This window comes from Hyperolius riggenbachi, chromosome 10 (genome assembly GCF_040937935.1).
Source record: "Hyperolius riggenbachi isolate aHypRig1 chromosome 10, aHypRig1.pri, whole genome shotgun sequence".
NCBI lineage: Eukaryota > Metazoa > Chordata > Amphibia > Anura > Hyperoliidae > Hyperolius > Hyperolius riggenbachi.
This window is the reverse complement of record NC_090655.1, coordinates 157,820,466-157,844,994: the sequence shown is the minus strand read 5'-3', so window position 1 is coordinate 157,844,994 and position 24,529 is coordinate 157,820,466.

Genomic DNA, 24,529 nt, shown 5'->3' with positions numbered 1-24,529 from the left:
CACTACCATATGAAATTGTAATTGCATTGTGTGTGGGGGCGTTTGTCATACGTTGGCCTAAAGCGCGCAGCTGACCCAACGTACGAAAAACGCCAGTGTGAGTAGCGACAGCAGAGTGGCTAACAGTATCGTTAGGAATGACTGTTAGTGGGTTTCTGCTTCACTACAGTGTAAGATTGCAACTGTGTGTGTGTGTGTGTGTGTGGGTGCGTGGCGTTCCCGTATTCGGCCTAAGCGCAAAGCTGACCCGAATACGAAAACGCAGAGTGCGCGCTGAGAACTCGACAGCAGAGTGGAAGTGTCTAGCGAACATCTAGTGGTGGCAGTGAGAGGTGTTCTGAGGGGTCCCAGCTTTGTTTTAGCTCGAATAAGGCTGCTCCCCGCTTGACCTGGTCAAACCCGCAGTCGGGAACCGTATACGCAGGCGTGCCGCGGGCCGGTTCCTGACATAATTAGTGGCAGCGGTGGGATCGTTTAGTACATTAGTACGCAGTTTAGCTCGCTATTCTGAGTACTAAAGGCTGGAAGCTTGCTAGAAGCAACTAGCCTACAGAAGTCTAGTCAGTGCAGAATCTATATACGTTTTTTTTTTTTTTGTTCAAAGATACACACTTGGAATTTTGCTTTCCCTCCCCCCCCTTTTTTCTTTTTCTTTTTTGCAACACGATGGCTCAGAAAGCATCCATCTATGCAAGGCAAAACAAAGAGATACTACTCAACCTGTGTGAGCACAAAGGCATCCAGACGGTGAGCGGCCAGACTAAGGAGCAGTTAGTTCGTGCGCTCGAGGTGCATGATGAGGCAGAGCGAGCCCGTGCTTCAACGTCAGTGGATGCAGCTCACGACACGCAGAGGAGGAATCGCTCTCACCACAGAATGCAAGTGGAGACGATGTCCTGGACGATCCGCCGAACACGGAGAGGACATCTCTGGAAGCCGACCTACAACTACTAGGTTCGGCTGAGCCTGAACTGCGCCTAAAGCTGATCCTGGAACATCGGCAAGCAGAGAGGGAAATACGACAAGCCCAGAGGGAACAAGCTGCACAGCGACTCCAGGCCGAGAGGGACAGACTCCAGGCCGAGAGGGAACAAGCTGCACAGCGACACCAGGCCGAGAGGGAAAGTGCTGAACGGCAACACCAGCTGGAGCTGACTAAACTTCAGCAGAAGAACCGGTCTACTGGACCCGCAGAACGCGAAGGTGAGCGAGTCCACAGAATCCCCCTGGATAAGTTACCCGCTATGGACAAGGACTCGGACATAGACACTTTCCTTCAGGGGTTTGAAAGGACTTGTCGGCAGTATGGGGTGCCCCATGAGCAGTGGGCAAGATACCTCACACCAGGGCTGAGAGGCAAGGCCCTGGAGGCGTTTGTGAATCTCCCCCAGGAGGAAGAAACAGACTTTGAGGCAATTAAGAAAGCCTCCATTGCGCGATACCACCTCACGCCAGAGGTGTATCGAAAACGTTTCAGGACAGTGCAGCGAGGTCCTAATGACAGTTACCTGGATCATGCGTGCAACCTGCGCACTGCCTTCCAGCAGTGGGTAAAATGACTGGCTGTTGAAACCTTTGATGCCCTGCAGGAACTGATAATAAAAGACCAGTTCCTCCACACTTGTCCTGTTGAGGTCCGGCAGTTTGTACGGGACCGAGAGCCGAAGACCGTGGATGAGGCCGCGAAAGTTGCTGATGCCTACACGTCCAATCGAGCATCTGATTTTTGGAGGACTACGGCGCCCAGCTGGAAGGGATAAAAGACTACGAGACCTTCTCCTCTGAGCACCCAGTGAAGCCAAGTCCTGCAGCCGCCTGGAGGTAGAACAGCCACCGTTGACACTCGGAGGTGTTTTGCCTTTAACAAACCGGGTCATATCAGCATGACTTGCCCAGAGAGGAAGAGGGAGGCCTCAAAATCCAGTGAGGCCTCAAACCCCAGTGAAGTCCCAACTGCTTTGTGTGCTACCAGGAATGCCACTGGATATGCAGAGAATCTGCAACTGGTCACAGTTGGGGGTACAATTGCCACTGGGCTGAGAGACACTGGAGCAGAAGTGACTCTCATACATCCCCTGCTTGTGAACCCGGAGCAGTACATACCTGGGAAAATGATTGCTGTCAGAGGAATTGGGGGTGTCACCCCAGCCATACCCACCTCCTTAGTCCACCTGAATTGGGGGGCCGGCAGCGGAATGAAAGAAGTTGGGGTAACTGACAAAATCCCCACCAACGTTTTGCTGGGTACTGACCTGGGACGGTTAGTGGCCCGGTATGAGCCTACTCCCAACCCCCGAGGAGCCTGCATCCCCAGCAGAAGATCAGGGCTCTTGCAAGGTACTGTTTGATAATGCTGTGCAAGTAGGGAGTGCTGGCGAGGCCCCAGGGGCTATGGACTGTGTACTAGGAGCCAGCCCTAGTGATTCTCCAGTGCCTAGGCCTGGAGTGGGACATGTTGATACGAAGAATGCAGAAACTGATGATGTCATTTATGACGCACGGACTATCGAGGCGATCGATGCAGGAACTGTTGATGATACTTGTGAAGTGCTGAGTAGCAATGTGTGTAATGATACAGATTAATGTGGATGTTTTCTGTGATATTCTAAATGTCAATATGTATAAGACGGATAATGTTGATATCATATGTGTTGTGCTACATAATGATGCTTGTCCTGTGGACATTCCGTCGGCTGCAGGAGTAACCAGCAATGGTCGCTGGGCTGCAGCAGGTGGACTGTCCACTGAAGGGGCAGATGGCACCAGGCCAGATCTTTCCCCTTCAGATGGTTTCAAGACCAAAGGTGATGTGGTTTACGATATGTGTAAGGTGGGCGCTCCCTCAGCTGCCGTGGTAACCCGCAGCGCTAGCGAGTCTACAGCAGAGGGACTGTCCACTGAAGTGACAAATGTTGCTGGGTCAGCAACCTCCACTTCGGAACCTGGCCCGGAGGGAATGTGTGACAGGCAGCACCGAGCTCTCTGGGGCTGTGCGATTTGACAGCAGCCTGGAAGAGCTCAGGGGGCTAGCCAGCAGGTCACCAGCTGGGAGGGGCGGGCTGAGAGGGTTCTGGGAAGTTATTCCCTCGGAGCTGTCTGAAGTGGAGGAGGCAGACCGGCAGATAATCGTTCCCCAAAAGGACCGAGAGATAGCTCCTGCCACTATAGAGAGAGTGCGTGTAGCTAGTAGCGACTGTTGGAACCCTTCCCCAGCTGCAGCACCGTCTCTATGGTTGCGAATTCACGGTCGTCACTGACCCTCATTCCCCTGGTTGGTTACGTCCGGTTGCCAGGGGCAACAACACATTGCAGCAACCTGACCTAGCTTTCCAGTCCTGTAGGTTGGAGCTAAGGAGTTACCCCCCCAGGCCCGGCCGTCAGTGTCGGCTTTGGCAGGACGATTCATTAGAATCATCTGCCGGCGCCATCTGGAAGAGGGGGCGTGTCAGGAATATAGCCGCTAGTTATGAGGCTGATAATGTTAAGGATAATAACAGAACATATTTCTGTCCTGTTTCTGTCTACTGGGTAAAACCTCAGATGTGTATTGTGCTTGGGAGTAATTGGTCACCTGGCCAGAGTAAACTGAAGTCTAATGTAATTCTGTATGTAGATGTCCATTACCTCTGCCCCATTGTCCAGCAGGGGAAACTGTGTCTACTGCTAATTAGCTGCCAATTGAGGAAGAATAGGCTGGTCGGCGTGGCTTTTGAGTCTGGTGTCAGCCATTGTCCCATTATACAAGGTAAGCCTGCCAGAGTCTTGGGGACAGGGGAAAGCTGACACCTGAATGTTTGAAATGTATTTGACAGCCTACTGGAAATGATTGAAGGGGTGAAGTCTTTTTGATACCATTTTCTACCTGTGGAAATTAAATTATTGGTGGAGGTGCAAACTATATCCTTATCTTTGATCAGCTAGGAAATACTGTTAACAATGGGGTTGTCACCTGTAACGTGGACTAGGGAAGTCTTTTTCATGTATGTGGATGTTAGATCTCTGGAAATCCAATTATGACTGAGGATGTAATTAAATCTAGGTCCCCCCCCCCGTCCACACAGGCTTACAGCCTCGAGGCGAATATTTCATTCTAAAAACCAGGGGACAGCTACCTCAAATCAGTCCCCTCCTGACGGTAGCGGCAGCTGGTCTCCTGGCCCAAGCTAGTGGACTCCTGGTCTAACCAGAATTGTTTCCGTCCACAAAAGTCCAAGGTTCTTCTATCTGGATTCCTGTATTTTGGTAAGCAAATTGCTTGGTGTGTATCTTTGTAACCTCTTATTTTTGTAACTTTTTATTTTATTTGTTGTAATCTTTTGTATATAATCTGTTCTGCATTGTTCCACGTTTTTTTATGGAATATTAAATCGTTATTTAATAAGCTTGACTTCTGCTGTGCTAAACTAACACTCATGGCCTAGAAGAGATTGAAGTGCAACTGTGTATAGTCCATGCCTAAGTGTATGCTTGAGCAACACTACCATATGAAGTTGTAATTGCATTGTGTGTGGGGGCGTTTGTCATATGTTGGCCTAAAGCGCGCAGCTGACCCAACGTACGAAAAATGCCAGTGCGAGTAGCGACAGCAGAGTGGCTAACAGTATCGTTCGGAATGACTGTTAGTGGGTTTCTGCTTCACTACAGTGTAAGATTGCAACTGTGTGTGTGTGTGGGTGCGTGGCGTTCCCGTATTCGGCCTAAGCGCAAAACTGACCCGAATACGAAAACGCAGAGTGCGCGCTGAGGACTCGACAGCAGAGTGGAAGTGTCTAGCGAACAGCTAGTGGTGGCAGTGAGAGGTGTTCTGAGGGGTCCCAGCCTTGTTTTAGCTCGAATAAGGCTGCTCCCCGCTTGACCTGGTCAAACCCGCAGTCGGGAACCGTATACGCAGGCGGTGCCACGGGCCGGTACCTGACATCTAGGACAGGAGAACAATGTGTGCTATTCGCTGCTCAGGCAAGTTGATGAACGGACAGAAAAATGTCTGCCGGGAACCGCTCGGCCTGCCGTCACTACTGCTTCATTCGTGACTTCACTATGATCTCTTTGGCTGCAGTAGTGTCTGAGTCACTTTCTTTATATAATCACAAGTACATCCAACCTTTCTCTTGTCCTGTATATGCTGAGAACTGTTAATAGTAATGCTTTCTAGTGCTATGTTTCTAGTGGCTGCGTGCTCGCACATACGCACTAGCCGCCAACCTCGCCATGTCACCGGCTGCTATAGAGGGGACCCAGGGAGACCAACATGAAGGCGAGGGACACATAGCCTTTCCGGGGCTGGAGAAAGTCCCAGGTAGGTAGATCTCATGTTCTTTAAATCCCCTGATGTTCCCTTTAATGTATTTAAGACAGTATATTTACGCCCCCAGAGATTTTATCTTCACTCCAGGGACGTAGCTATACGTCCCTCTCTGCGATAGCTGCTGCACGCAGTCCCGCATACATTCACGTCACCACCCATTAGTAGACTGAATGGTGGATGGAAATGCTTGCTTCTATTTACTGATCAACATGCCTGTGATCAATGAACACCAGTATCAATGAGATGCTGGTGGTCATTGAAAAAGTTAAATTAAAAACATACACTATTTGGGAACAGTACACAGGAATAAAATGGGGCGGGGGGGGGGGGGGGAATCTCAACTACACCCTAGTACATTGAGTTAAATAAAAATACATAAATACCTAATTAAAATCAACCCCTTATCTCTCCCACTCCTCCATTATTATATATACTGTATATATTGTACAAGACTCCAGGGATGGGTTCGGTAAAGAAGATATATTTCTCCCATTTATGGTTTTGGCTCCCTCTAAACAGGCAGTTGGGGAAGGAGTTCGGGGTAGTGTGTAACTCAGGGTTGCATGTTGTTTCAGGAAGGAAGGGAAATGGTTGGGTGGACCTTTCCATTCCACCCTAGGGCTTGTCTGGAGATAGCCTTCGAAAGAACATGCTGGTGCATCAAGGGTTAACTTGTTGCAGGAAGGATTATTTGCAAGTAACTCTGGGAAAGAAGTAAGTGTGATTCCTGAGCAGGTGTATTGTTGATGAGCTGTGCAGGCATCTGGATGTGTGGATCAGAGCTCCTATCTGCATTTCCTAGTGCTATAAGGTGGTAGGTAGGAAGGTAACCCTCTTGCTAAAAGGAGGAAAACAACCACTGAGGTGTGTCAGTAAATGGACTGTTTTTCCTCTCTTGCAAAGACTTAAAGTTTGGGCCGCTGAAGAGAGATGCAGTTTTGTTTTATGTTGAATTGCAAACTAACTAGTTTTGTTTGCAGAGTGAAGCTGCATTTCGTTTTTTGTTTGACTTTTGGTGGACGCCTGACTTATGTTGCAAATACACAAAGCTATTGTTTTGAACTTTGAGGCTGCCTAAACTGTGTGAACTTGATCCCAGATCCCCAAATATCAAAATATATAAATGACATGTAAAAAGAAATAGTACAATAGTAAAAAGAAATTATTATATGTTTCAGGGGTCTAACATCTGAGTTTTTGCATGAAGGAGTGGAATAAACGGAAAACGTCCCAGGGGAAAATCTGGATTTGACTCACAGCAGAGTTTTAAGGGCAGAAATCACATTGCATGCTAAATTGGAGGCTTAAAGTGAACCTAAAGTCAGGGGAAAAAAATGAGATTTACTCACCCGGGGCTTCCCTCAGCCCCCTGCATCCTATCGGCTGCAGGGGGCTGAGGGAAGCCCCGGATGAGTAAATCTCATTTTTTCCCCTGACTTTAGGTTCACTTTAAAGAGGAGCTGCCAGCCATACTATCTCAGGAAAAAAAAGTAATATATAAGTGCATAAATACTTGCTCTACTTCCATAACAGATGTATTGCACTGTCCACGTTATGATTCCTGTGAATTTTATAAAGGAAAATTAGAGAATCCTATTCTAGACAGTTTCCATATTTACTGTGGCTATTTTGAAGCCAGTCGTGATGTAATATCCGTCCTTAGTCTCCTCTGCCTGATTTGCCCGCCCTTCACTATAGAAAGTGCATTGTTTCAGCCTGAGAAATGTTGGCCAATCAGAGAGGAACAGAGGTGTGGGAGGGGAAAACAGGAGGGAAAGAGGCTTCAGCCAATCAGGCTGCATTAGTTAAGTCTGAGGGGAAGTAGGAAAGCAAAAAAAGACAACCCAGCATGCTCTGAAACTTCTCTTTTGTGTACCAAATTTTCTGTGTACCAATTAAGACTCATGTAAACTGGGGAATTATAATTTATCAACAAGAAAAGTAATAGTGACTTTTAACTTTTGGATTGCCTGATTAGCATCCTTATTACTTGTTTACTAGATAAAAATAAAGCATTGATTTTTGATTTTATGCCCGACATTTACTCTTTAAAGTGCTTTAAAATATCTTGCATGTGTATACATCAATCAGGTAGTGTAATTAGTGTACTGCTTTACACTGACAGACCAAACTCACTGTGTAACGCACCGCACACAGCTGTTTGTGTAGTGACGGCTGTGCTGGACTGGTGCGCACCATGACGAGAGTGCAGGTGATTGCGGCTTTCCAGCCCATATGGTCGCTGGGCTGAGGTAGCTCAATGACAGAACAGTGACTGTTCTCCAGCTTATGGAATTTGGTCTGTCCACAATGAAGCAACAACCTTATTATCTTGGGTGTGCCCCCCCCCCCCCCCCCCCCCGAGACACTCATATAGCTGTCGGTCATTGCTTCATTGTGATATGCAAGCCCCTTCACCGCAACAAGGTAACGATCAGCCTTTTGTTTTGTTGTTGCAGCTGCAGTACAGCCAGAAAAATTAGGCAGGCATGTACACGCACCAGAAAAATTAGTATAGCAGCTGCTGCTAGCAGCGGCCTTAAAAATTCGAGAATCCGCCTGGTGTCTTGGACCCTGTTGGTGGTGGCGGAGAAGGCAGTCACACGGCGTGCAGGCAGAGATGCTGTGTGTGGGGACTGACTTAGTCTTCGGGCAGGCAGTAGCCCTCCGGGATCCATGCCTCATTCATTTTGTTAAAGATGAGGTACTGACCACTTTTGTGACTTAGGCGACTTCTCTTCTCAGTGACAATGCCTCCAGCTGCGCTGAAGGTCCTTTCAGACAGGACGCTTGAGGCAGGGCAAGACAGAAGTTGGATGGCAAATTGTGACAGCTCTGGCCACAGGTCAAGCCTGCGCACCCAGTAGTCCAGGGGTTCATCGCTGCTCACGGTGCCTACATCCACACTTAAGGCCAGGTAGTCGGCTACCTGCCGGTCGAGGTATTGGTGTAGGGTGGATCTGGAAGGGATAAGGTGAGACGTTGGACTAAAGAATGTCTGCATGTCCGACATCACCATAAGATCACTAGAGCGTCCTGTCCTTGCCTGCGTGGACATGGGAGGAGGAGGAATACTGGCAGTGGCACCTTTATGCCATTGTGCTATGACATCACCCTTAAACGCACTGTAAAGCATAGTTGCCAGCTTGTTCTGCAAGTGCTGCATCCTTTCTGCCTTCTGGTGATTTTGAAACATCTCCGCCACTTTGTGCCAATACTGAGGGTCTAGTAGCGTGGCCACCCAGTACAGCTCATTCCCCTTGAGTTTTCTGATATGGGGGTCCCTCAACAGGCTGGACAGCATGAAAGATGCCATCTGCAAAAATTTGGATGCAGACATACTATCCATCTCCTCTTGCTCTTCCTCAGTGATGTCAGGTAAGTTCTCCTCCTCCCCCAGCCACGAACAATACCACAAGAAAGTTGAGCAGCACAAGCCCCCTACGACACCTCCTGCGGTTGTTCTTCCGCCTCCTCCTCCTCAAAAAAAAAAAAAAACACCTTCCTCATCATCTGACTCCTCTTTCTACACCACTCTTCCTCCTCCCCCTCTGTGCTGCCGCAGGTTTTGAGGAATCATCTGCTTCTGCTGAGAATTGATCCCACAACTCTTCCTCCTGTTCCTGTTCACGCTCCTCTACAGCTTGATCCACCACTCTACGCACGGCATGCTCCAGGAAGAAAGCATATGAGATCAAGTCGCTGATGGTGCCTTCACTGCGACTCACCAGGTTTGTCACCGCCTCAAACGGCCGCATAAGCCTGCAGGCATTTCGCATGAGTGTCCAGTACTTCGGCCAGAACATCCCCATCTCCCCAGAGCATGTCATTTGACTGTAGTTGTAGAGATACTGCTTTCTCCTGTTGTAGCAGGCGGTTGAACATCCGGGGCTCGATTCACAAAAGAGTGCTGTTAGCACGGCCGTTTTCGCGCGAATTTTTGCATCTCGCGCGATCGCGAATTTTCACGCTAAACGATAACGTTTTCACGCGCAAACGCAAATTTTCACGCAAAAACAATATCGATTTAGCGGTAAAATTCGCGATTGTGCGCGAAAACTTTATCGTGTTGCGCGAAAATTCACGAGCGTGCGCAATGCGAAAATTTGCGTGAAAACGGCCGTGCTAACAGTTAGCACTCTTTCGTGAATCAAGCCCCAGGAGCATTGAATTCAAGCGAGTCGGGCTATCGCAAATCAAATGTCTCACCGGCAATTTGTTTCTCCTCTGAATATCGACAAAAAGCGTGCCATGGCCACATAAGACTGCCTAAAATGCACACACACCTTCCTGGACTGCTTCAAGACGTCCTGTAAGCCTGGGTACTTAGAAACAAATCTCTGAATTATGAGATTCAGCACATGTGCCATGCAGGGTACATGTGTCAACTTTCCCAAATTCATAGCCGAAATGAGATTGCTGTCATTGTCACACACCACGTTGCCGATCTCCAGTTGGTGCGGGGTCAGCCACTGATCCACCTGTTTGTTCAGAGCAGCCAGGAGAGCTGCTCCAGTGTGACTCTCTGCTTTGAGGCAAGACATGTCTAAGATGGCGTGACACTGTCGTACCTGGCATGCAGCATAGGCCCTGGGGAGCTGGGGCTGTGTAGCTGGAGAGGACATCACAGCACCAGTAGAGTTGTACTGCCACTCAAGCCAAGTAAGAAGAGGAGGACGACAGTGAAGAGGATGTAGCAGGAGGAGCAGGAGGAGAAGGAGAGGAGGTGGCAGGAGGCCTGCCTGCAAGCTGTGGAGGTGTCACAACTATGTCCGCTGCACAGCCACGTACTCCCTGCTTGCCACTGGTCACCAGGTTGACCCAATGGGCTCTTTAAGAAATGTTTGTTATGGAGAAACAGCTACGGGCACCTTCCATCATTCAACTTCATTTATTTTGCAACGTGACAAACATGCGAGTTGTAGGAATAGTTATACAAACATTACCTGATCATGTTGTGATGGTTGGTGCGGGGGTGGAAGTGGGTGCTCACTGCTCAGGACTGCAAGAGGGTCGGCGACGGCCGTTTTGCATCCAACAGGACGCTTGGTTACGCTGCGTTTCACAAAATGGCGTCCGAGGCATTTCCGGTATATCACGGGCATAATCTCCACCCCTTCCGGAAAGTGCGTCGGCGCCTGCAGTGAAGTTGTAACGCCGGATGGATTGCGGAAATATGGTCGCATCCAATCCGGCAAGCAGACTTTCCAACGCGGGATGCGGAAATTCTTCCGCATCCACTGCGCAAACCCATCCGAGCACTCTGCTCCAAACTCACCAGCATGCTTCTCACCAGGACTCTGCCATCTTGCCTCTAGGGGGCGGGCGCGCACGACAGACACGCCTTTATACTCTTAGAAAGCGTGTCAGCTGACCTGGAGATCAGCTGACATTTTAGCCTGCTCTGATTGGTTGCTGCCTGGGGTGGAGACTTCTCTCCCCTGCAGTATATAAGGAAGTGCTTTTCAGTCACACTTCGTCTGTGTTTGCGATACCCTGTGTCAGCACTGAGACCTAGTCAGCCTTGTCTCTGATATTGTGTTATATATTGGTTTATCGCCAATATATACACATATTATACTGTTTGATTTATCGTGTATGATTCTGTGCCTGTCTTGACTACTCTTCTGCTTCCTGAGTTTGAACTTCGCCAGCCCGTGCCATTATCGACTATTGGCTTGGTTTCCGACTATTCTCTTGTCTCACGTTTCTGTACTGCTGCCGCCTGATCTGTTGCCGAACCTCATTTTGTCTGACCTTTCTCCCTTCAGTGGAACATTTCCCACTGTAGAGTTCTATATGACCCCCTTAGTGTCACAATTCATGATGTCCCTAATCTTAAAACTCGTACTATCTTAAAATTCATGATGTCTCTAATCTTAAAACTTAGGGACATCATGAATTGTGACACTAAGGGGGTCATATATGTCATCATATGCCCATGTCACAAACAGTACGTGGGCAGGACTAAACGCCCATTAAAAGAAAGGTTGGGAGAACTGTGAGGAAACGCGGAAAAGCCGCCGCGTGTGCCAAGAGCTAGGCGGCTGACTCCGCGTCCTACGCAGCGGTTTGCATGCGTCTGGCGGTGTGGTGGAACACGGAATAGCCGCCGCATGTCCTGACAGCAAAGCGGCTGTTTGCATGCAGCAGCATGTGCTTGGTGTGGCTGGGTCTGTTAGTGCACCTAGACAGATGGAGAGCTATGCACGCGCGGGCCAGAATGCAGGACCTTTATACCAGCAGTGGAAGTGTCAGCTGATCAGGAAGGTCAGCTGACTCCTGTAGGACTCATGATTGGCTGAATGGTTCGGGCGGGGCAGCAGAGTCCAGCAACTATATATTCTGCTGCTTGTCAGTTGCTGGTTGTCTGCCATTGCTAACACTTGCGTGAAGGCACTCAGACCTTAGCTAGACCCGACAGTGTGCCAGAACCGGCTGGAGCTGGGAATCCACACTGAGTCAGATTCTTGATAGCTTTATGTACTAATTGTATGGTATTATTTGCTAGACCAGTTCCAGGGTGTTGAGATCAAGGCCCTCACACCCCAGACTAGGAATACTGTGTATCTTCTGTGTATTCTCTAGACTAGTTCCTGGGTGTTGAGATCAAGGCCCTCACACCCCAGACTAGGAATACTGTGTATCTTCTGTGTATTCTCTAGACTAGTTCCAGGGTGTTGTGAATACGGACCTCACACCCAAGACTAGGGAACTGTATTATCATTTATGTTATGATCCAGACCAGTTCCAGGGTGTTGTGAATACGGACCTCACACCCAAGACTAGGGAACTGTATTACCATTTATGTTATGCTCCAGACTAGTTCCAGGGTGTTGTGAATACGGACCTCACACCCCAAGACTAGGGAACTGTATTACCATTTATGTTATGCTCCAGACTAGTTCCAGGGTGTTGTGAATATGGACCTCACACCCAGACTAGATTGTGTATTACTGTGTTACGTTATCTCAGTTCGGGGCAAAGCCTTACATTAGCAGCAGGGCTTCCTGCGTCCCAGCCTTGGTCCCTCGCTCAGGGGTCCACAGGCTACAGGAATATCACCCACCGCTCAGGGGTGAATTCCTCGGGAGTATAGGCCGCCAGCTCCGCTGGTGGTCTTTACTCAGAGTTGTTACTGTTGCACCAAACACTTACACTCTCCCTGGTGTCTAGAGGTTAGACATATCTGATTATTGATGATTCCGCAGATCCTCAATAATCGGGTATATCTGTATTCTTGGGGATACTGCGGATCGCCAAGGATCAGATTATCTCTCTGGTTGCTGACACCGATCGTTACAGAACGCCAGACCTGTTAATGACACCCTCTCTCTGGTGTCACTCACGTTCTGTCCTTCCCTCTCCCTGTCTGACTCCTCCCCGTGGAGAGTCCAGACTACGGAAGGAACTTGTTGCTGAGACTGCAGTAAGGTCTGAATCACCTGCTCCACAGATGACCATTAGAGCTGTATTATTTGTATCTCTGAGACTGCAGTAAGGTCTGAATCACCTGCTCCACAGATGACCATTAGAGCTGTGTTATTTGTATCTCTGAGACTGCAGTAAGGTCTGAATCACCTGCTCCACAGATGACCATTAGAGCTGTGTTATTTGTATCTCTGAGACTGCAGTAAGGTCTGAATCACCTGCTCCACAGATGACCATTAGAGCTGTGTTATTTGTATCTCTGAGACTGCAGTAAGGTCTGAATCACCTGCTCCACAGATGACCATTAGAGCTGTGTTATTTGTATCTCTGAGACTGCAGTAAGGTCTGAATCACCTGCTCCACAGATGACCATTAGAGCTGTATTATTTGTATCTCTGAGACTGCAGTAAGGTCTGAATCACCTGCTCCACAGGTGACCGTTAGAACTGTATTTATCTGTCGGTACCTTCCAGCCCCACTAGGGGGCCTTGTCATCTGAGTAGTGGCATTAATCGTTACAGAATGGCAGACCTAAAAAACATGGTGACACTTGATGAACGGATCGATGCGTTAACCGCTACTCTTAAGGAGGTTAAGAAAACGGTTGATACATTACAGACTCAGGTTAACCAACTGACTGAGTCAATTAAGTGTATTTTAAACTCTGTTGCATCAGTGTCACCCCCCTCTGTAATTCAATCTAGAGTACCCTCACCAGGGAAATTCGTAGGGCACCACTCTAGGTTATCTGAATCAGAGAGGACGCGAAGACGCCTAGAGGGTCTTTGCTTCTATTGCGGACAACATGACCATTGGGTACGAAATTGCAGGAAAAAGCCAAGAAAAAATTTTTGGGGGACGGTGAGAGGCCCGAGTTCTAAGAAGTCTGCTGCGCCATCCCCGGGAAATAAGGGTTCTGGTGCTAGTTCAGATCCCGGCCTCCAGAAACCATGTGTTGGTGTAACTAAACTTATGGTGGGAAATCTGTCGCTTAAATATCACCCCGATTTAGATATCTCCCGTCCGTCTGATAAATCTTTTCCATGTTCACAGTGTAAACAGGATTTTGTATATTATGCAGATCTCCTCAATCATAGAAAGTCCCACGTACATCCTGCACCCCCTATTATTCCTGAGGAATTGCATTCTGGTGAGAACTCGTATAGGGGAAGTGCGACCTCACTGGGATCAGAGATTAGTTTTGAGGAACAACAGATAGAGAGCTACTATGCGGATAACATTTCCGAACTTTATGAGAGTGATGGCTCTATCTATAGTCATGAATCTGCTGTGCAAGGGTCAAGCTTGCTTATTGCAGCAAATCGAGTTCAGGAGTCTGAAACCGTACAGTCTTCAGCTCCATCATCTGACCAGATTCTAAGTAACAAGAAACCACATTCATGTTCTGAGCATGGTTTGGATCTTGTCAACCATAGTAGGCCCCACTTTAAGGGATACATATATTCGTGTTCTGAGTGTGGGGACTCTTTTGTACCTGAGGGACAACCTGTGACTAATGGGAAATCTCACACAGGTGAGAAATTATACGTGTGTCCTGTATGTGAGGAGAAACTTCTCAGTCAAGGGAAGTCTCACACCAATGAGAAAAAGTATTCATGTTTTCTGTGCTGGGCCCCTTTTGTATCCGAACTACCGCCTGTAGCCCATGGGAGATCTCACACCGGTGAGAAGCAGTACTGGTGTTCTGTATGTGAGGAAGAACTTCTCAGTCATGGGAAGTCTCACATTGATGAGAAATCATATTCATGTTCTGAGTGTGGGGACTCTTTCGTACCTGAACTGCGACCTGTTGCTCATGGGAAATCTCACACTGGTGAGAAGTTGTACTGGTGTTCTGTATGTGAGGAAGAACTTCTCAGTCATGGGAAGTCTCACACTAATGGGAAATTACATTAATGTTCTGAGTGTGGAAAATGTTTTCGCCTGATGTACCGGTTGTCACGCATGAGAAATCTCGCACCTGTGAGAGCTTGTATTTATGTTCGGAATGCGAGAAATTTAGTGACTGTTACATTTATACCTTGTTCCAAAATTCTGAATCTGACACAGGACGGTCCTCGACTTTGGTATCTGATCAGGTGAAGAGTGTGGGTATGAGATGAGGACGTCGCTATCATTGTCTCCTGGGGCGTGTCCGGAGTCCACGCCTCAGGGGGGGGTACTGTGAGGAAACGCGGAAAAGCCGCCGCGTGTGCCAAGAGCTAGGCGGCTGACTCCGCGTCCTACGCAGCGGTTTGCATGCGTCTGGCGGTGTGGTGGAACACGGAATAGCCGCCGCATGTCCTGACAGCAAAGCGGCTGTTTGCATGCAGCAGCATGTGCTTGGTGTGGCTGGGTCTGTTAGTGCACCTAGACAGATGGAGAGCTATGCACGCGCGGGCCAGAATGCAGGACCTTTATACCAGCAGTGGAAGTGTCAGCTGATCAGGAAGGTCAGCTGACTCCTGTAGGACTCATGATTGGCTGAATGGTTCGGGCGGGGCAGCAGAGTCCAGCAACTATATATTCTGCTGCTTGTCAGTTGCTGGTTGTCTGCCATTGCTAACACTTGCGTGAAGGCACTCAGACCTTAGCTAGACCCGACAGTGTGCCAGAACCGGCTGGAGCTGGGAATCCACACTGAGTCAGATTCTTGATAGCTTTATGTACTAATTGTATGGTATTATTTGCTAGACCAGTTCCAGGGTGTTGAGATCAAGGCCCTCACACCCCAGACTAGGAATACTGTGTATCTTCTGTGTATTCTCTAGACTAGTTCCTGGGTGTTGAGATCAAGGCCCTCACACCCCAGACTAGGAATACTGTGTATCTTCTGTGTATTCTCTAGACTAGTTCCAGGGTGTTGTGAATACGGACCTCACACCCAAGACTAGGGAACTGTATTACCATTTATGTTATGCTCCAGACTAGTTCCAGGGTGTTGTGAATACGGACCTCACACCCCAAGACTAGGGAACTGTATTACCATTTATGTTATGCTCCAGACTAGTTCCAGGGTGTTGTGAATATGGACCTCACACCCAGACTAGATTGTGTATTACTGTGTTACGTTATCTCAGTTCGGGGCAAAGCCTTACATTAGCAGCAGGGCTTCCTGCGTCCCAGCCTTGGTCCCTCGCTCAGGGGTCCACAGGCTACAGGAATATCACCCACCGCTCAGGGGTGAATTCCTCGGGAGTATAGGCCGCCAGCTCCGCTGGTGGTCTTTACTCAGAGTTGTTACTGTTGCACCAAACACTTACACTCTCCCTGGTGTCTAGAGGTTAGACATATCTGATTATTGATGATTCCGCAGATCCTCAATAATCGGGTATATCTGTATTCTTGGGGATACTGCGGATCGCCAAGGATCAGATTATCTCTCTGGTTGCTGACACCGATCGTTACAGAACGCCAGACCTGTTAATGACACCCTCTCTCTGGTGTCACTCACGTTCTGTCCTTCCCTCTCCCTGTCTGACTCCTCCCCGTGGAGAGTCCAGACTACGGAAGGAACTTGTTGCTGAGACTGCAGTAAGGTCTGAATCACCTGCTCCACAGATGACCATTAGAGCTGTATTATTTGTATCTCTGAGACTGCAGTAAGGTCTGAATCACCTGCTCCACAGATGACCATTAGAGCTGTGTTATTTGTATCTCTGAGACTGCAGTAAGGTCTGAATCACCTGCTCCACAGATGACCATTAGAGCTGTGTTATTTGTATCTCTGAGACTGCAGTAAGGTCTGAATCACCTGCTCCACAGATGACCATTAGAGCTGTATTATTTGTATCTCTGAGACTGCAGTAAGGTCTGAATCACCTGCTCCACAGGTGACCGTTAGAACTGTATTTATCTGTCGGTACCTTCCAGCCCCACTAGGGGGCCTTGTCATCTGAGTAGTGGCATTAATCGTTACAAGAACATTGTAAAAACATTTTAAAAGGCAATATGAAACATCCGCTATCTGAGCACTTCAAGCAACAGCACAATTGTTCTATTAGAGGCACTGTTTTTAGTGGGATAGAAGTGGTGAAAAGATCTTGGAGGGGAAGAGATTTCATACTTGAAATGTCCAGGCATGAAACGCACTGGATTTACCAGTTGAACACTTTGATCCCGTTTGGTCTCAATAAAGATCTCGAGTTATATGCTTTTACGTGAAGTAGTTTGACCCCATAACCTCCTTAAAAGCAAGGACCCTCCAACCGCAGTCAGCTTTGAGAAAGGAAGGCGTACCTTCCGAAACGCGTTAGCGATTGGCCAGGCTGCAGTGACGTCACTAGCTCCATCGCGGAAGGAGGTGTTTCCAGTACAGACAGCGTGATCTGGTGGAGTTCGGGATTACGGCAAGACTTTCCGGACACCAAGCGCTGTTACATCCTCACTGAAGCCGGGTTAGCTTGCCCGACTCTGCTGCTACTCACTATCGAACAGCGGGTCTTAGTCTCTCCTGCCCAGCCACCGGCCGGGGCGGACAGGATTGAGCGGCTCCAGTCTTGACATTGCGGAATATCTACGGAGGTTGTGAGTAACTAACACTTCCAGGACTATCCATTATCTATCCATTATTTTTGCATTTGCCGATATTTGCTCCTGTTTGACTGAACATTGTGATATTTTATCACTAGGATAACCAAGTCCCACTATTATTACCTCTCATATTATTGGATACAGCACATCAAGCTTTTTTATTGAAGAAGATTCTTTTATAACAACACATTAACACAGTGGGCTTCAATATCTCATTGCATCATTTTGTACTATTTATTCAATCTATAATTTTTAGTTTTTTAGTTTTTTAGATTTTTCTGCTGCAGCAGGGCAGTGGTTGTGATTGAAGTGTGTGTAGGTGAATGATCAATCATCTTATGTTATAGTATTTCTATCCAATCATTGCTTATTTTATATAATAAATTGATTGCAATAAGTAGCGCCTACCTAGTACTGTTTAGTTTGTCTTTCAATATTTAGGGGTCGTTGGGATTACCCCATTCTAGGTTGAGCAGCTGTCAGGTTCATAGGCGCCACACTATACATTCTATTTATGAGTACATTTAACACTACATATAACATTAATCATATTCAAGGATCTAGCATACAGGAAAGTTCTATCTTATCATTTAATCCCAAGGGGCCAGTGGCATTAGTTTGTACTATCAGCCAAGTCTCTCTTCTCAAGAGCATCCTCTCTCTATCGCCCCCTCGTCTTTGGGCCTTTACTCTTTCAAGCACTGCAAATGTAAGGCCCCCACATCTCCCTCCATGCTCCTCCCTCATGTGTGTCACAAACCGGGTGCAGCCCTTACCAGACTTCACGGAACTGATGTGCTCTCCCATCCTAACCTTCAGTGGGCGAGTCGTTTGGCCAATATAATACCACTTGCAAGGGCAAAACATTACATACACGACAAAGTCTGTTAGGCAAGAGAAAAAGGCCCTAGCTCCAAAAACATCCTTGCCCACCTGTATGCTTTTTTGGGGCAACATATGAGGGCAGTGCTTGCAATGACCGCATCTAAAATTTCCTCTCGGAGTGGTTCTGTTTAACCATGTGGTCTGCTTAGGAGAGATAAACTCACTACTAGTGAGGAGATTTCTCAATGTAGGTGCCCTCCTAAAGGCCACTCTCGGCGGTCCCCCCACTTTGTCAGCCAGGTCGGCATCTTTGGTGATGATACTCCAATGCGTAAAAATTGTTTTTCTAATTTTATTCGCCATGGGAGTAAAGTCAAATGTGAAAGTGATTCTCTCCTTGCCTTGTCCATTCCTTGATTTAGGTTCCAAGAGGCCTGCCCTCCCTTGCTCTTTAGCACGTTGCTTGGCCTTACACAACTGTGTAGGGTCATAACCTCTTTTAACAAATCTCGCGGTCAACTCATCAGCCTGATTCTCAAAATCAGACTCCTTCTTATTATTCCTTCTCAATCTAAGGTACTAACCATATGGGATGGCCCTTATCACATGATTTGGGTGGAAGCTATTAGCATGTAACACTGCATTCGTGGCAGTAGGTTTTCTGAAGCCCTTGCTATAGATTTCATCATTTTGAATGACCAGTTTCAAATCTAAAAAGGTCACTTCCTTGTCACTTAGTTCTGCTGTGAACTCCATATTAATGTTATTTGTATTCAGATATTGTAGGAACAAGTTGAATTGGTCCTCAGGACCCGACCACACCACCAGGACGTCGTCCACATACCTCGACCACTGTCTGACGTGCCTTCGGAAAGGATTGTTGTCCGAAACCACGGCAGACTCCTCCCACGCCCCCAGGAAGAGGTTCGCAAAGGAGCACGCCACAGCGGTGCCGGCGGTCTGATGGTACCATCGTCCATCAAATAGAAAAGCATTATGTTTCAACACGAATTCCAGACACTCACAAAGATACTCAATGTATTCATCATCTTTGTTCGTGCGTTTCAAGAACTGTTTAACCGCCAACACCCCTAGGTCCTGAGGAATACGGCTTTACAGACTGACCACATCAATAGTGGCCAGTCTGTCGCCTGGGACCCATGTGGCGCACTCCAACAGCTGCAGAACCTCGACCATATCCCTCAAGTACGAGGGCACCCCCTTAAGGAGCAGGCGCAGGAGATGGTCGATGGTCGAGGTACCTGCGCAGTCTCTCAGTGAGAGACCCACAGCCAGACACTATGGGACGTCCCGGTGGTGCGGTCATCGACTTATGTAACTTGGGTATGTGGTACCATACAGGGCGTCTCGGAAAAGCAGGCACCAGATCACCAGCCAGTTTTCGGGATAGAAATCCCTTCTCAACCTCTCTATTCAATAGTGAAATCTATAGCAAGGGCTTCAGAAAACCTACTGCCACGAATGCAGTGTTACATGCTAATAGCTTCCACCCAAATCATGTGATAAGGGCCATCCCATATGGTCAGTACCTTAGATTGAGAAGGAATAATAAGAAGGAGTCTGATCTTGAGAATCAGGCTGATGAGTTGACAGAGAGATTTGTTAAAAGAGGTTATGAGTGACCCTACACAGTTGTGTACGGCCAAGCAACGTGCTAAAGAGCAAGGGAGGGCAGGCCTCTTGGAACCTAAATCAAGGAATAGACAAGGCAAGGAGAGAATCACTTTCACATTTGACTTTACTCCCATGGCGGATAAAATTAGAAAAACAATTTTTACGCATTGGAGTATCATCACCAAAGATGCCGACCTGGCTGACAAAGTGGGGGGACCGCCGAGAGTGGCCTTTAGGAGGGCACCTACATTGAGAAATCTCCTCACTAGTAGTGAGTTTATCTCTCCTAAGCAGACCACATGGTTAAACAGAACCACTCCGAGAGGAAATTTTAGATGCGGTCATTGCAAGCACTGCCCTCATATGTTGCCCCAAAAAAGCATACAGGTGGGCAAGGATGTTTTTGGAGCTAGGGCCTTTTTCTCTTGCCAAACAGACTTTGTCGTGTATGTAATGTTTTGCCCTTGCAAGCGGTATTATATTGGCCAAACGACTCGCCCACTGAAGGTTAGGATGGGAGAGCACATCAGTTCCGTGAAGTCTGGTAAGGGCTGCACCCGGTTTGTGACACACATGAGGGAGGAGCATGGAGGGAGATGTGGGGGCCTTACATTTGCGGTGCTTGAAAGAGTAAAGGCCCAAAGACGAGGGGGCGATAGAGAGAGAGGATGCTCTTGAGAAGAGAGACTTGGCTGATAGTACAAACTAATGCCACTGGCCCCTTGGGATTAAATGATAAGATAGAACTTTCCTGTATGCTAGATCCTTGAATATGATTAATGTTATATGTAGTGTTAAATGTACTCATACCATCTGGTGGATGCGTGGTGCTCCACAGGGGATGATTTGCTGCTGGTGAAGATCAGTTTATCCCACATTTTGGGGCATGTTTGGCTTGGCATTAGCCACTTTCATTTTCCCGGGCCGTAATATGGCTGGGTATTAGCTCGCTGGTGCGGACCTTTTGCCAGCACATGCAGGTATTTTTGATTGTATCACATGCCCCCCCTCTGTGGGTATACTTTTTGGGATCCGGCCGCAGTCAACCACTGTGCAGGTGTTCTTGTTTACCATCTCCCCATCCTATGTATTATGTGGACATTTGGGGTCTATCTCTCCTGTATTTCAATCCCAGATACCTTGAAGAAATGTTGATTTTGTCCAGTGGATTTTTAAATGTAGCCGTCTCCTGCCACTACTGCCCTGATTTTGATTTTAGTTGTCACAGTTTTGTTAAATTTTATCACACTGTTGCACTATTGTTTTCATACTTTAGAGGGCGCTGGATCCCACAGCTGGAGGAGTAAGGGATATGCCTAATTTTGTATGCCCCGAATGGTATTTGGTGTACCTGGTGCGCATATAAGAGGCGACGGCGCAGTGTTTTGCCGTCAATGCCGATGGACCTTGATTTTATTGGTCCAACGTGCGACCTTGAGGTCGCACTCTTATTGCGCTGCCTTTTCCTCCAGACTGATTGGGTGTTCGGCGCACCTTTGACGTTTGACCAATGAACTTCACTGCAGGCGCTGACGCACTTTCCGGAAGGGGCGGAGATTATGCCCGTGATATACCGGAAATGCCTCGGACGCCATTTTGTGGAACGCAGCATGACCAAGCGTCCTGTTGGACGTGAAACGGCCGTCGCGGACCCTCTTGCAGTCCTAAGCACCCACTTCCACCCCCGCACCAGCCACCGCAACATGATCAGGTGATGTTTGTATGACGATTCCTACAACTCGCATGTTTGTCACTTTGCACAATAAATGAAGTTGAATGACGGAAGGTGCCCGTAGCTGTTTCTCCATAACAAAGATTCCCTTGATGTTCTTCCTTCTTGTCCTACTTGTACGGAGCACACGTCAGTGACTTATGTGAACGCATGCGTGAAGGTGAACGTCTTGTGGGGGTGTTGAACCCGACAGAGAATTTCCCACATATCCTCCATCTGCTACATTGGAGTGCCACACTTATCTGTTCTTTTGACATAATATACTCCTTCAAGAAATGTACCTGCCCTGACCGTGCTTGGCAGACCAGGCATCCGTGTTCAGATGGACCCTTGACCCAACGCTGTGTGCCAGAGATGACAGCACTTGCCTCTCAACTTTATGGTACAGTTTGGGTATCACCTTTTTTGAGAAATAATTGCGGCCTAATATCTTCCACTGCGGTGTCCCAATGGCCACAAAATTTTCGGAAGGCCTCAGAGTCCACCAGCTGGTATGGTAACAGCTGGCAAGCTAACAGTTCTGCCAAGCCAGCTGTCAGACACCGGGCAAGGGGGTGACTGGCAGACATTGGCTTCTTCCGCTCAAAGATTTTCCTCACGGACACCTGGCTGCTGCTGTGTGCAGAGGAGCAGGAACCGCTCAAGGTGAGAGGCGGAGTGGAGGAGGGTGGCTGTGATTGTGAAGGTACAAGCAGAGCCGGGACAAGGTCCTCCAGCACCCAAGGCTGAAACACCAAAGTGCGCCCCTCCATCCCTTCACCCCAGCCGTCACACACTGATTGCTATTAGACTAAGAGGCACCCCAGGGCCCCCAACACCTTAATCTCTAGTTATCTGGCTTGTAGTCACTTCCATGTACCTCCTTTTCTTATTTCTTTCTGCTTCAAACACAATTAGGAATGACAGCTGAATGAATTTTGCGCCCCCTCCAACACTGCGCCCTGAGGCTGGAGCCTCTCCAGCCTATGCCTCGGCCCGGCCCTGGGTACAAGGGAGAAAGCGGCTGAAGATGATGCACCTGAAGGAGGAAGAGGAGAAGGAGGGTGGCTTTGCTTTTGTGTGCTGCTTTTCCTCAGGTGGTTTTCCCATTGCAATTTGTGCCTTTTCTCCATGTGCCTTCATAAGGCAGTTGTCCCTACGTGGGTGTTGGCCTTTCCATTGGCAGCAGAGAGAACAGATAGCATTGCTCTGATCTGAGACAGATACACAAAAAAATGTCCACATTGCTGAGCCCAGGGGTGTGGGCACTATGGTGGCATCAGCAGCTGATGTTAAAGGGCATGTTGGCTGGATGTCCATAGGTACATGGCACCGGACACTGCCACCAGCTATTTCTAACGACGAGCTCCCCTGCTTCTTTCAGTAACTCATCTCCTCCTACCAGTGGCGTAGCTAAGGAGCTGTGGGCCCCGATGCAAGTTTTACAATGGGGCCCCCAAGCACTCTATACATAACAATGGATACGGCGCACCAAAACCTGCCAATGGCAACTACAGTGTCAGAGGTGCAAGAAGGGGATGGGGAACAGTTTGTTAATGATTACCACTATTAAAAGTATCTATAGAAGTTATTATTATGAACACCGGACCAATAGAGAGCGAATACTGTAGTTGAGGGAGTGCCCTTTGGGGCCCCTCTGGCCCAAGGGCCCCGATGCGGTCGCTACCTCTGCAACCCCTATTGCTACGCCCCTGCCTCCTACTCCTCTCTGATTCCCCCTCTGAACTGTCCCCTTGGTCATCTTGTCTATTAGGATCCCAAGTGGCATCCATGGAAGTATCATCATCATCATCATCCTCACCAGCTTTGCTTGCCTCAGACACCTCATAAACTGCACCAACAGCAGGTACTTCATCACCCTCCTCCTCACACTGTACATCCATAGCGTCGCCTAACTCAGACATATGAGGTGGTGTAACTTGCTTAGCGCCTTCATCTTGTTGTAACAATAATGGCTGTGAATCAGTGAATTCCTCACCAAATAACTCCTGCGAAGTGTCAAATGCAGCAGATGAGGTGCTTGTAGTAGCGCTGGTGGCTGTGGAAGATGAGGTGTTCTGTGTTAAATAGTCAACCACGTCCTGACAATCTTGGGAGTTGATGGGACGTGCCTTCTTCTGAGCACTATACTTTGGGTCAGGGCTGCACAAAATCACGTCAGCACGACCTTGAACAGACCTGCCGAGTGGCCTGCCTCTGGGTCTGGCTCTGGCTCTGCCTCTGCCTGTTGTTTTGTCCATATCGGGGGGGGGGGGGAGAGGAAGGGAAGGGGGGGTGAAGTGAAAGGTATGCACTGACTTGACTAATACAATGTGCAGTCACACAGGTGCAGTGAAAGGTATGCACGGACTGGTATATTACACAGCGTGCGGTCACACAGGCACTGTGAACAATTATGCAATGACTAGTATTACAAATGTGCAGCTGTCACACACACAGGTACCATGAACAGGTGCAGTGACTGGTATATAATAGAACACTGCTTGCGTTCACATAGGTAGGTGCACTACTGAACAGGTATGCAGTGATTGGTATTACAAATGTGCAGCTGTCACACACACACACACAGGTACCGTGAACAGGTGCAGTGACTAGTGGTATATAACACTGCGTGCGTTCACGTAGGTAGGTAGGTGTACTGAACAGGTAGGTATGCAGTGATTGGTATTACAAATGTGCAGCTGTCACACACACACACACAGGTACCGTAAACAGGTGCAGTGACTGGTGGTATATAACACTGCGTGCGCTCACGTAGATAGGTAGGGGCACTGAACAGGTAGGTATGCAGTGATTGGTATTACAAATGTGCAGCTGTCACACACACACAGGTACCGTGAACAGGTGCAGTGACTGACTGGTATATAACACTGCGTGTGTTCACGTAGGTAGGTAGGTGCACTGAACAGGTGGGTATGCAGTGACTAGTATTACAAATGTGCAGCTGTCACACACAAGTACCATGAACAGGTGCAGCGACTGACTGGTGTATAACACTGCGTGCGCTCACGTACGTAGGTGCATTACAAATGTGCAGCTGTCACACACACAGGTAGTCACTGAATGTG